Raw genomic sequence first — 9194 nt, 5'->3', positions numbered from 1 at the left:
GCATTGCTCTACCGGCTCCGTACGACACGAACTGCGTGGACTACAAGATGTTTGGAAAGCATCCGTTTTACCCGGCCTACATGACTCAAACGGTAAGCGAGACGCCGTTGCGTTGCACGCACGTCAACATCCTTTACGTGGCAGCATTAAAAGCCATTTGCTCACGGGTCAGACCAACGTCAGAGACGTCGGCTCTTTAAGATGTTTCGTTACTCTGCATTTTTACCTACTGTTCTAGAACGTGCTGGAAGTTTAATCGTAGACTGGATTTTCTAAAGTGATAACGTAGCATATGCTTCCAACTGCAGGTGCTTCCTCCTGGTTCCTCGAAGTCATACCTTTAGGCTTTTAGCGACGGACGTATGTCACGGCTGGTGTGCGCATGTTAGGTTAGAATTCAAGGGCTATTACACACAACACTATCGCGGGTCATTTTTCGAGCGCCGCTTCAAAGAGTGTGACTTCAATAATGACATCAGATACGACATATGATTCTGCTTCATAAGCAAACCAAATACTCGTTCCGAGGCTGGTTTCGTAAAAACCAGAAGTTCGGGATGTTGATCGCTCGCACAGTGTCGACCGAGAGAGAAATAGAAAAACTGCGGGATTAAGTTAGCTGAATACAGCCCAGTATACTCGAAATGCAAATAGAATAATAAATCAGCTTTTAATAATAATAGTGTGTTCGTTAACGGCTACATTTAACTGCGTTTCTTTGTCGGAAAAGGTTGGTCATTAGCTGAGAATATGAGGACGAAACTTTCTGTTTTGGGAATATTTCGCACCACCGCTTTCGATGACCGGTTGCGTCAGACTGACATCACTAATTTAACGTGGCTTTAGCTCAATTTGGTCACGTGTTTATAGAGAAGCTCAGTTTATGAGTACTCGATCAACTGTTCTCGCAGCTCTGCATGGAAGAGTGCCGTATGAACATCACGTTGCATAACTGCGGCTGCATCATGAAGACGTACCCTTTCCGTAACAAGCTCGACGAAGTCATGTGCGACGACGCGCAGACGGGTACGTGACAGTTGTCAGGGCACGTCGTTGGTCGTGTCCCGTCACGACAACACCTGAACATTTTTCTTTTTTTCCTGTTCTGTAATAAATGGTTGACTGAGTTAGCCTTTACCTCAGTATTACCCCTAATGCGGCAAAGTGAACTTGCAAACCTTTGTACATTTAGCTCTCCCACAAGTTAACTACAGATGTGGCGAAGCATGCTTTGCAGGAGTGTGTACGTCGTTTCGGGAGGAGGTTCAAAGGCCAACTGCAACACAATTTTGGACCACATAAAAAAAAAAAAAAAACTTGTTTAAGGTAGTGCAACCATCGAGGAGCACCCGTGCAAAATTTGACATTTGAACTACAAGCGGAAGTGTCGCAAAGCCAAAAAGCCGTTTTTGATACCAAAACTGGAAAAAATAAAAAAACGCCACGTTTATTGTTCGCCGGTAGTGACGCATAACCTAGAACGCGTGGCTTCTATGCATGACCTCCGTGATAAGGCGGCGCCCAAGGCTGCCCACGGCACACTGACAAAAAATAACCAACCGAAAAATGACTTCCACTACCGGAAAAGCAAAGCTTGTCCTGCATGCACCTAACCTTCGTCTCTGTCTAGTAACTCACAGGTAACGGTGCCGGATTGCTTGGCATCCGGCACCGGCAACGATGCCCTGAGCTCGGCATCTTCTTCTCGTTGCTGTCGGATTGCCTGAGCTCGGGTGGCTCTAACGGCTGGATCGAGGCGCCGACGACGAGCCCTTTGGCTCTCGCCGCCGCTCGTCGAAGCATGCCTGTTCCTCGGGAGAACGCACAACGCGCGGCCGCCCCATCCGTTTTCCGGGACTGAGCTGAACGGAAACGAAGCCGGCGCAGCGTGCGCGATACCTTTTTCTGTCCTTTCCCTCCCCGGCGGAAGCGAAACGGCTCTGATCGGTTGCGCGCGGGGCGTGAGCGTGCACCTGTGTAGCTGGAATCCTTGCTAATGACTCACGCTCCGGCGCCGGCGGAGCTGTCAACTCATCAAACGCCCTTTCACACGGCAGCTCTGCTCTGGGAGCAACTGTGTTTTTTTGCGTGACCACGAAAACGTCACCGAAACTTGTGAACCACTACAAGCTTCGCTTGAACATCGGAGGGAAGGAAGGAAGGAAGGAAATCAACTTTATTCGAGGTCCTGCTGGCCACGAGAGCTTTGGGCTCTCATGGAGTGGGCGTCTCCCACGACGGAACCGGGAGGTTGAGTTTCCTGGCGGCGTCGTGGACCTGCTGGACGGCCCAGAGTTGGGGAGCGAGTTCTTCGCTCCGGATTGCTTCTTCAAACTTGCGCTTGTCCTGTTCGTAGTTTACGTGAGCTTGCGAGAACGGCCAGAGTAAATGATATACGGAGGGGGCGTGCTGGGACTTGCGTCGCTGCGATAACCACCAGCTGCACGTGTCGTCTGCTTCGGGTGCTGTTCAAAGGCTGCTAACGAGAAAACTATGCATTGACCAGGCTTGTGGCTTTTCCGGCATTGCTTTCGGGGTAGGTACTACTCATTTAGAGCAAATTTAAGACAAGGACACACAACTATGGGCCGTCCAGCAGGCCCGGGGTGCGCTCGAAAAGCACAAGCCTCATGACCCACTACAAACGCGCCCAACTGGGGTAGTGAAGAGTAGGGTACAACCCCGGGTCGACGCTTGGCCAGCGTCACGACGCGTTAAACTGTCGGTTGCCGGCACTATATTAATGTTACTCCTATCCTATCCTAGCCAAATAAAAAGTTCGTTGCAGTTGGCCTTTAGCAGAATTCACAAAACGGACTACATTCCGCGGACCAGCATTACGTGGCTTAGTACCACCCAATCACGTCGCCCGCAAGGACGAAGCAGATAAGCTGCTGGCGGCGCAATTCGTCGTCATGGCTACGTCATGCTCGTCCGCGGTCGGTCGTGTAAATGCAGCTTTAACGCTATCACCGAGCCGCACTGTACAATAGCATAACATGATATGCCCACATGAAGTCACAGCCAAACAGTGCCCGGGCACACCCTACCGCGCGCTATCTTGCCGTACCTCGGTATACTGTACTACATTCTACTACACATGGCCTCCGAGACAGCGCGCGCCTTCCGATCTCGGATTCTATGTACTACACACCGTGCCGTGCGGTAACGACCTTTGAGTGGTTGGGTCGTTACCGTACGATATGGTTGTCGGGTCACCAGCATAGAATCGTAGGATCACCAACGTATACATGCGAACCAATAGGGACACCATAGAAGAAGATTAGGCCGATTTTCGCAACGAACCTCGAACATTAATTGTCACATGACTGCATGTTTTAGAGCACGAAAGCAGGCGTTCTTAGCTTCCTTCACACAACTCCGTAATATTTGTTTTTTTTTTTTACACATTTTCTTTTTTACTCGTAACGCAGTTGATTGCGTCCTCAAGAGAAGCAAAGCCATCTACGACCGGGTCTGCAGAGAAGCGTGCAGGAATCCTTGCGAGTAAGTTGAGCAACGATAGAGGGAGAAGCAACGTACGTTTATGCCCACAAAATTTCATCTCCACAACCGCGCCGCTTCTCGATCGTATAATGTCGTTCCATAACTTGCCAAGCGATCCACTTTATTGATTCTGCTTGTTTGCTTCCGAAAATTACGGCAGCGAAGAGGCTTTGGCAGAGAGGAATATGGTTGTGCGAGGCCACGTGGTACAGTCGCGTTTACATTGGTCTCCCACAACGAGAACGCCTATAGCCCTGCTGCGCTCTTTGAAGACGAGCCCGGACTGGGTGTGCGACATCCATCGAATGCGATGCGAGCGCTGTCGGGGGTACGCCGTGCACGACTTCTACACTGATTTTTTTTTTCTTTATTCTACTTTTCATCTTCGCCCAGTCTAGGGTAGCAAACCTGGCTAAACTTTACTTTCTTTTTCATTCCTTCATAATGAGCGTCGCCATGAACTGTTGAAACATCTCTATGCGCGGTGCTCTTAAAGCCGACGGTCGAAGACCTGAATTGACTTAGGTGTTCATTACACTAATCGCATTATTTTACATATGTCGATCAACTTCCAAAAATAGTGAGGTCTTCCGGAAGGATGACTTGTGCACGGAGATCAGGTTCGGGGTAGGCGGTGAGCGACCGCATTCCGTGTCGTTGTCAGCACGTGTCACGAGCCGATGTAGGCTGTCACTCCGAGTGCATGCCGGAAAGTGCCTAAACATTCGACGTGCCAGATCACTTATTGAGTTCTTCAAACCTCTTTGCAGGGAAACGACCTACGACATCACTTTGGGCTACCAGGGCAGGGAGAGCGGAGTTCCATTCAACGGGTGAGATCAGCATGCAGGTTTAACGCTGAACATAGCTGGCGCTGAAAACCAGTGGCGAGGCATTGCAGTCAAGCTTATCTTGTCCGCGTGAACACCGCGCTGTTCTGTTTCAAATATGTCTTATCAACTCGCCCAAACGTCTGTTTTAACGAGTTTCTTTAGCCACTTCGCGCAGTTAGGATGGAGGCGACGCGGCGATGTCGCACGAAGGCCCGTTCACGTTCACGCGCGCGGCGTCTGGGGACCACGACAGCTTCCGCGCGGGCGTTATGACAAATATTACAACCCCTGCGCTCACCTGATGCACGTTTCATCGCCTCTGACTTACGTTTATCAAACGCATTGAAATGCCTCCCAAGCGCATTCGTACACCCTGTGACGTAGATGAGAAAAAAAAGATAGAAAAGTTCACCGACGATTACGATACCCCCTAACGCGAAATTTGAGCGCAGCTCTCTACGTGTTTTCACTTCGCGATATATTTGCTGGCGCGGACAATCTGTCTCGTGCGGCACGTTGCAAACGGAGCGAAGGGTGGCGCGACTGCCTCGTTAATCTGGAGATCGCGAGAGGGAGCGCGCGGGTGACGCGTGGGCGCGATTCACAGCACCCTCCGCTCACGCAGCGCTTTGTTTCCATAGGGAAGGCGCGCGCTACTCTGGCGCCATCTCGTAGCCGTCGTCGGCGCAGAGCCCGTCTTGCGCGGCACTACGCTTTTCCTCTCACGCTTTCGCCATACCCTCCGCTTTCCTCCTCACGCTCTCTTCGCTGTCGCTGTCTTTCATCCCCCGCTGCGCTCCGCGTTCGCTCTTTCGTCCTTCGCTGTGCTCGCTCGCTCGGCCACGAGGGACGCCGACGCTCGCCGCAAGAACGGGCGAGCAGAGCTCTAAAAAAAAAAATAGACGTCGCACGTGCTGAAGTGTGGCGCGTCTCCACTGTGCTGCCATAAAACGGTGAAACACAAGAACGGCGCTTAGAATAAATGAGAGAGGTCCGCATACAACGCGAAGCCACCCATGGTTGCCGAGTGAGAAAGAAAGAGCTCGTCTTATCAAGCAGTTGCTGCAGCATAGACGCCAGGATTCCGAAGCCATGGATGCGGGGAAAGAAAACAAAGAAAGCCATGGTGTTTGAAGGGACGCTGTTGCATGTAATTTAGAGAACACGCTGGGTACGTTTTCTATACCTTAACGTACGCGCTCCCACTTGCTGGTCGTTATGAGCGAGAACGAAGAGATCGCCCAAGGATTCATGGTCACTGCGACAGGCATGGTCATCAGGCAACCTTGCGGGTACGTCAGAAACTACTTCAGATTAGTGTATTGCGTCATCATTGGCAATTCGTTCTCCGCAGGCAAAAAAAAAAAAATTTAATAACTCAGTGGGATAATGGGAAAGCTATCGCTGACATTGAAAATGGCTATTTATGGTTTCTGCTAGAATAATTTTTAATTCACAGAAGCGTCTCCACAGAAAGCAGCGCGTGTTGCTGTGCTGCGCCGTGACAATCAGTTCGCTGAGTCCGAGAGAACAAAGCTATCTGTTCTTAATGATTCATTTGGCTAAGTTTTGATACAGTTGCGTATTGTGTTTCGATTCGATTCCTTTCGTGTTCTTATTTTAAGCAAGCTCGCCAAGAAAGAGCTCGTCTTATCAAGCAAGGGCAAGTTTAATTGCTAGAGGGAAATGAAGCACAGCTAATGACCAGGATAAATAAATAAATAAATAAATAAATAAATAAATAAATAAATAAATAAGTAAATAAATAAAACACCCGCAGGTACTACTACTTGAACATGAAGCTCACCATCCCAGTCCGCTACGTGGCCATACTGAAGACCATCCCAATGCACACGGTAAGCCTTCTCTTAGAATCAGCTGCGTCACCCTAACCCCACAGAGCAAAGAAAAACTTAACACGTCCAATAATTACGCTCATTATGCACCGGGAAGTAATCGACATGTGGCTCTCGACGCATGTAGGCTCGACTCGCTTACGCGTGTACCTACACCACGTCCCGCTTACCGAAGCGCTCGTTCGTAGTGTTGCAAATAAATAATCCCGTAACGAGTAATTTGATTACTGGGAGGAAGTTGAGAGACACGGCACCCCGGCTCACCTCCCATACATAAACTGTGAACAATGTGACGTGAAACGGCCAAAGTTGCATGAAGGACGTCATAGCCGCAGCGTAGGCGAAGTGTTCTTCCAGACAGAATATTCAACGGAAAGAAAAAAATGCGCGCATGCTCGTGTCAGCTTCCAGTCCAGACGTCGTGAACACTCTTTGCCTGAAACGAAATTTGTCGTCTGCTCTCGGGGCATTGCTTGCGAAGGTGCACACAGAGGTGCCATCGTGTTTTAAGTTTTCCGGATTTTTTTTTCTTTTTTTAAATCGTCTGTGGCTGATAACACAGTTTTAGTCCTCGAGCTTGATCATTCAGAGAGGCAAACCTTACTTGAACGAGAAATCGAAACACATCTTCAAGTAATTAGAACAAACACTACTTACTTTTCTGATTAATTACTTAACGGCACACATGGCAATTTACGGATTGTAGCCGGTGAGTTTGCAAGGCGTATCCAATTGGAATGAATTTCCAGAATGACACCAGTTTGGAGATATGCGCCGTCTAATTCGCCTTAAAGAAATGCACTGTTGTTACACTTACATTTTTAATAAAACGCTCTTTTACTCATTGAAGCACGAAAGTACCTTGGATGCCCACGTACTCCATCCCGCACATTGGGAAATAATATGTCAAAACTTGCGTCATCTCGGAGATTCATTTCAAATGGATACGTCTTGAAAGCCCACCGGCTAGAATTCGTAAATTTCGAAGTTAACTGACAATGTTTTGTTAATTACTTCAATGTGCGTTTCCGTTTCTCGTGCTGGTTGTGTCCTCCTCTTCGAATAATCCAGCTCAAGGACAAGAATTATGCTATCTGTCTCAGGTGACTTTTTGAAAAAAAAGTTTCGGAAACTTAAAAACAATGATCACCCCTTGTACTAACTACATGACCGGTTGATTCGAACGCGCAGTCGACAACCGTGTTGGCGGTGATCGGTGGCTACCTGGGTTTCTGGCTGGGCTTGTCCATGTACAGCGGCGTCACCAAGATACTCCTCTACGTCCAGGCCGTCATTTCGAAACGGATGAAGGACCGCCTCACCAGGGCCAGGTCGGTGTCTCTGCACCGCGGCCTGCTCTGTACCACTTGGCGGTTGTCAACAAAAGCTTTCTTTTTTTTTCGCGCCAGCATCGCTTCTCGGATTGTAAGGCTTTCTGCCGTTATAGGAAAAGCGTCTAATAAACGCCATTCACTGCAGAAAGAGGCAGCGAGTGCAGACCTCAACTTACGGAGAGCCTCGGACAAAAATTGGAAGCCGATCCAGCCCGACAACACTCTTGCGAGAGGTAGTGACTTAGCATTTATGTGTGCCATGAATCGCAATAGTGCTAGCAGGAGTCACGTACTGGCTGTTTTCTCGTTCACTTTCTAGTACGTTCAAGACTTTTTAGCGGATCTTAATTACGCAAGGAAAGGTAAGTGTATGGCATAAGTATAGGAAGATAAGAGAGAACAACCTCCAAGAATTTGATATGCATGAAGAACGCGTGATGTAAGCTGGCTGGGTAACGCAATATTCAATCACTAAAAGAACTAGCGAAAAATAGGAAGGCAAGAGTTGTCAAGCATGACTGCGCTTGCAAACATTAAATGCCGATATCGCGCGAATACGAAGAATCCGTTGTGGGAAAGACACTTTTTGCCGTGTAGTCCTTTAGTTTCACCTATCGCCTCTGGCGTTGCTGTATAAGCGTACACAGGAACTCAAGTCGCTTAGAATGTCGGGCGCTATCCGCGTCGTCACGTGGCCACGGATGCGTCGGCAGGCGCAACAAAACGTGAATCCGCGGAGCCCTGCGGGCCCTTACGCGAGGTCGCCCTCCGCGCGCAGCCTGGCGTGCCTGTTCCGGACCCTGCGGCTGGTGTGCCAGGCGGTGTGCGCCGCCTTCTGCGTGATGCAGGCGCGCACCGACATCCTGCAGTACGAGTCGTACCCGACCGCCGTGATGTACGGCTACGACCGCATGGCCGGCATCCACTTCCCGGCCGTCACGCTCTGCATGGAGAAAGGGTGAGTGCTCGGTACGCGCGCGTGCATGTATGTATGTATGTATGTATGTATGTATGTATGTATGTATGTATGTATGTATGTATGTATGTATGTATGTATGTATGTATGTATGTATGTATGTATGTATGTATGTATGTATGTATGTATGTATGTATGTATGTATGTATGTGCGTACGTGTGTGTGTGCATGTATGTATGTATGTACGTACGTACGTACGTGTATGTATGTATGTATGTATGTATGTATGTATGTATGTATGTATGTATGTATGTATGTATGTATGTATGTATGTATGTATGTATGTATGTATGTATGTATGTTGCCAGGACTTCGCGTGGTTAATTCCAAAAATAGGGGACAACAAAGAGGAGCAAAAGAAAACAGCGAGTCAATATGCGTGCATGCTGAGGATCAGGTCCCAAGCTCGCAAGCTCGTGGTCCCGACGGTCCCTACGCGGATGGTCCATCGCCTGACCTGCCAAGCACATCTGCGCCATTATGAGCGCACTGTCGTGCTCCGTGGGAGCTACAACGCGAAAGCGCGTGGCAGCGCGGTCGAGCGTTGTAACTACAACTTGGTGCGACGGTACATTCAAAAGACGTTCTGCGCCGCATGTTTCTCTTATAACACGATGCCAAACACACAAGTACACCGGCGTTTCCGCATAAAAACTAGTGCTTGATGAATTTCGCGAGAACGTTTAC

At 49.0% G+C, this 9194-nt stretch overlaps 1 long non-coding RNA gene across 1 annotated transcript; it reads left to right on the top strand.

The window, feature by feature from the left end:
• The first annotated feature begins 2156 nt into the window (after positions 1-2156).
• On the top strand, positions 2157-7472 carry LOC126548072 (uncharacterized). The gene is made up of 4 exons (XR_011893376.1): positions 2157-3507; positions 4278-4340; positions 6121-6196; positions 7388-7472. It is a non-coding gene; the product is annotated as an uncharacterized lncRNA (long non-coding RNA).
• The last annotated feature ends 1722 nt before the right edge of the window (positions 7473-9194 follow it).

The sequence above is a fragment of the Dermacentor andersoni genome, chromosome 3 (genome assembly GCF_023375885.2).
Source record: "Dermacentor andersoni chromosome 3, qqDerAnde1_hic_scaffold, whole genome shotgun sequence".
Classification (NCBI taxonomy): Eukaryota; Metazoa; Arthropoda; class Arachnida; order Ixodida; family Ixodidae; genus Dermacentor; species Dermacentor andersoni.
This window is presented reverse-complemented; position numbering and strand designations above follow the sequence as displayed.